The 4,770-nt window shown below is 40.1% G+C and overlaps 1 pseudogene; it reads right to left on the bottom strand.

Moving 5' to 3' along the window:
* On the bottom strand, nucleotides 1-4,292 carry LOC120292961 (annotated as a pseudogene).
* Nucleotides 4,293-4,770: the final 478 nt, after the last annotated feature.

The raw sequence follows: 4,770 nt of genomic DNA on the forward strand, positions 1-4,770 counted from the left end.
AAAAAAAAAACATAGATTGATCATTACTTCTCATGAAAAATACAAACAGTACCCCTATAATAAGTTTGCATGGATAGACACGCCCAACAAATTATGTATGAACAAAAGAGTTAACCCTGCAAGAAAAATTAACAAATGAAAACCTATCTAATGATGTATAATGCCAATCAGAGAAGCCAGCACTAAGAATAGGTATCATAGGTTTACTCTTATTGACCCTCATGGCTCATTTCTGGATTCTCAATGTTCATCCCCGTGCTTATACTGTACAATGTGCCTATCCATCTTTCTGTGAAATGAAAAAAAAAAATCAATTCTTCTTGGAGTTTTTAGGTTGCGCAGAGTCATGACGAGCTGTTGCCTTTCGCCTTCGACCTCCGCAAACATGAGACTCATCTCGGAATATTTCTCCTGCAGTTCCTTTAGTTCACTTTCCATTAATTGATTCCTCTCCTTCATTGATTCCAGTTCTTTTGACAGATAACTAACATCGTCCTGCGTAGTATTCGCTGCATTTTTCTTCACTTCTTTGTCCAGCAAGGCTTCATCATTTCTGGGGCACAGAAAAGTAAAGAATGTAACAAATTTATTTGTAATAATCTTCCACTTTTTCGCCTTTTTTCCAACTACTGAATAACATAAAAAGAGTTGGCAGGGATATGGAGTTTGCTGCATGAATTCAGACCTGTTATGCAAGTTTCCATTTTCCGTGGATAAGCATGATCCTTCGGGTGAAACATTTTTTGAAGTGATTCCTCCAGTAGCTTCGGCCACCTGGATTTGTAATGTAAACACTATAAGAGTAGAGTACAGCATGATCTTATCTCATGGAGCTAAACCAATCTATAAAGCAATTCTGTAATCAAGTCCAGTCATATCATGGTTCAAGAAATTCTAAGCGGGACGAGAAAGAAACTATATTTATTTTAGTGTCGTGAGCATTGGCATCTTTTTCTCCTTTTGAATTTGGTGGTATACTTTCATTAGCAAACTTATCTTTGTATGACATGAGGTGTGGAAACCTAATGAAATGTCTCCTTCATCATTTTTCTAGACAAGTGAAAAAATCAAATTCTGAGCCAACATTTATGAACAACAGATGGTTAAGTCATACATATAATGGCTACCTTGTTACATGGGTAAAAGTGGTTGAGTTCGTCCAATCTACTTTCCAACTCTTCAATTTTGCTTTTGAAACTTCTTTCCTTCTCCAGAAAAGAATTCGCCGATTCTTCCAAAACAGCTTCTTTCATCATTATTTGACCCTGTCAGAAGCTACTGTAAGTAAATGATACACTGCATTGCCTCATTCCGAGTAATTATTGTCATCAGAAGTAAACAATCATTCAATCAAACTCTCGATGTTATAAAAGGTGGTCAAAATGTTTGAAGCTCTAGAGAATGACAGTGACTACAGTGAAAAAAACATCAACCAAATGCAAAGGGTACAGAATTTACCTCTAGCAACTTCAGTTTTTCCCTGAGATTTGAGACCTCTTTATTGCTGCTAGCAAGTGGAACTACTTTATTGTTTCTTGTAGCATTCTTTGTTCCCTCAGAAATAGCTGCACGGCCATTGCTTTCCTTGACTCTTTTCTCAATGACCAGCAAGGCATTGTCCTTATTTTCCAGGTCTCCCTTTAGCTGGAATATTTGATTTCTCAGATTCTCCTTCTCTGACTTGTCCTCTATGAGCAAATTTTTTAAATCCTTACACTGAACTCTCAGTGTTTTGAGCTCTGTTTCTAATTTGCAGATCGTAATATCCTTTTCATCCTTCAAATGCCTCAAGCGTTTCAATTCCACAAGTGAATCCTCCAACTCTTTCTTCACCAAAGCTATTGCACTCACCAGTTCATTTCTTTCCACATTTCCTCTCTGAACCGCCAGCTCTGCCTCTGTGATTGATTTCTTCAGCTGTCTCAGCTCTTCCTTCAAATTGTCTTCCTGTCCTGCTTCGTTAGAGAGGAGATTATTCTCTGCATTGAGCCTTGTGATCTCAGCTTTGAGTGTCATTATCTCGTGGAGTAGATTCTCTGTAACTTCCTTCTCGTGCTTCTTACAATCTTTGAGTTTCTTGGACTTTTCATCAATCTCCAAAGCCATGTTGTTGATCTGATTTTTTTTCTCCCCTATTTGATCAGAAAGTTCGGCAAGTTTTATTTCATATGAATTCTTGACTAACTGTAACTCCGCATTGGCTTTCCGGAGCATCTCATCAAGTTGAACTTTCTGCATCCTCAGCTCCCCAGCTTCCGTGAGGGCTCTCATGGCCACTTTCTCATTCGCAGTAAAAGTTGAAGCCATTTGCTCAGATAACCTTCTGAACTCCCCTGGAGCCTCTCTGCAGTATTAACATTCTTCTTCTTTTTCATCGTTTGCAAGGCTCTCTCTGCTTGGATGGCTCTTTGCTCCTGTTCCACCTTGGCATGAGTTATGACCTCCAGATTGGCTTCAAACTCTCTCGCTTGTTTCTCCAGCTCTTCTTCCAAGCTCTTCATGTGAGCGAAGTTCATCAATGGTGGTTACAGATTCAGTCAAGTCTTCAGACTGCTTTTTGAGTTCATTTTCCAAGCTCTGAATCTTGTTTTCTAATTCGTGCGTATTTTGAAAAGGCAAGCCCTCGCACTGCATCTTTAGCTGTTCCTGCAATTGGCTTTGCTCCAACTTGTAGGAAATTTAAGTGATCTTTCTGCTTCAATATCTCGTAATCAAGTGCGATCTGCTCCATCTGCATTTCCAGTTCATCTCTATCTCTCCTGTAGATCTCTATTTCACTATTGAGGTCTATGATCCTCTGCTCCAGCAGATACGTTTCTTTGGCATCTCTGTGCTCTTTAACAATCTCTTCTAATGCTTTTGATCTTCATCTTCATCTGTTTCACATCTCGAAGCACCTTCGCTTGGAAATTCCTTATTTTCATATAATCCTGATTTGCCGGAACGATTGCCCATTTCCTGATTCTTCTGCTCCAGCATTTCATCCAAATCTTTTATGGCAAGAATCAATTCGTCATTCGATTCCTGAGTTTTCTGCAATTGCAACCGGAGGTTTGCATTATGGTTTTTCTCGTGATCCAGTTCTTCTCTAACTTCTTCTAGGAGAGCTCGCAGATCCCCGTCCTCACACTCCAATTTCTTCTTCACTGTTGACCTGTGTAAGGACTTAAATTTCTCACATTCCAATTTTAGTGCATCTCTCTCCTCCTTCAAGCAAACTATTTCTCGAGAGAGATCTTGGCTCCTTTTACTCTCCTTCACAATTTGCTTCCTGAGAGTCTGCAACTCTAACTCCGACATGTCCACCTGCCTAGCCATCACTACTAGCTCGTTTCTGAGTTTCTCTATCTCAGAATCTGAAGCCTTCTCCAACTTCCCCTCCAGATTGGCATCTGACATATCATCAACCACTGCGTGATCCAAACTGGCGGACCAACCCCATTTCTGTTCATGAGGCAGTAACACATTGCTCATGGAGGATTGGAAGCCATTAGATTCGTGTGGAACGATAGCATTGCTAACGCTATGTTCCCGAGGCGTGTTCAGTCCTGAGCTGCTCTCAGAGCTAGAAACAGTTAAGTCCGATCCGCTTGAGGCTCTGAAGCTACCATTCAATTCAGCATTTTGAGTGATGATGGTCTTATTAACTGTCACATCCTACGATTAAGAAAAAGTTGAAGTTAACATCATTCATTTGCCTTGCTCCATGAAAAGGCTCAAACTTAATGTCGTTCTCTCTCTATACTTCATGAAAAATAAAAATTGAATCTGAAAATTGCTCTATATATGTAGGATGAGAAAGGAACATACTTCTGCAGAACTATTCTTGGTGTTCTCATTGCTCTCGTCTTTGTCGCCATTGCTTAAATGGGATCTCAAGCTATTGTCGTGCAATCTAACTTTTGTATCTTCATTTTCTTCCACCTCTCTGCAAAGGCACTTGCAAACGTCATGAATATAGAAATGAAAGTCAAGCTCCACTAACATAGGCCGTCATAATGAAAATCAGCAATGATGCTGGTATTCACCTGTTGTCAACATTTTCCTGCAGCCTCTGAATTGAAACCTATTAAAAATCAGAAGACGTTTTCTCAGTAAGCGAAGTTTTGCCAACAAACAAAAGGAGAAAAGAGAGAGAGAGAGAGAGAGAGAGAGAGAGAGAGAGAGAGGCTAACATGCAATACAGCCCCAATGCTCGAATTCTTTAAAGGGAGGGAAACAGAGGAAGCCTTGGTCGCCTCAGCGTAATCTGCAAAATCTACCGAAGCTTCACCGATGAAACCAGATTTTGCAGCTCCTGCAACAACCCTCCACATATAATTGATTCTAACATACAATTCGCCTAACAAAAGCCCTGACATCGACAGAAATATATCAACTGAAATTCACAGCAATTCATTACCGTGGACACGATAAATTGGTAGATCTTTTCATTTATTTTCCCAGTTTTGGGATCTCGAGCGAATTTAATCGTCTCATAAACTGGACTGGCCCATTGGCATCTCCCCTCTCTGATTGTGGCTTTCTCCAATTTCACCGTCGGTTTCCCCACGTCACCGGGAACCACAGACACCATTAATGCATCCGCATTTAGTTGTGCCACCTGAAATGAAATTCGAAATTCAAACACATTGATCTCAAACAGCATCCATCACCTTCCTATTCACAAATTGCAATCCGTCTGCCGACAGATTCAAGAAAACACCAAAAAAATGATAAAATAAGAGAGACTTCTAATTGTTGAATTGCTGTGGTTTCAGTAGGCCAGAC

Source organism: Eucalyptus grandis, chromosome 4 (genome assembly GCF_016545825.1).
Source record: "Eucalyptus grandis isolate ANBG69807.140 chromosome 4, ASM1654582v1, whole genome shotgun sequence".
Taxonomy (NCBI): Eukaryota; Viridiplantae; Streptophyta; class Magnoliopsida; order Myrtales; family Myrtaceae; genus Eucalyptus; species Eucalyptus grandis.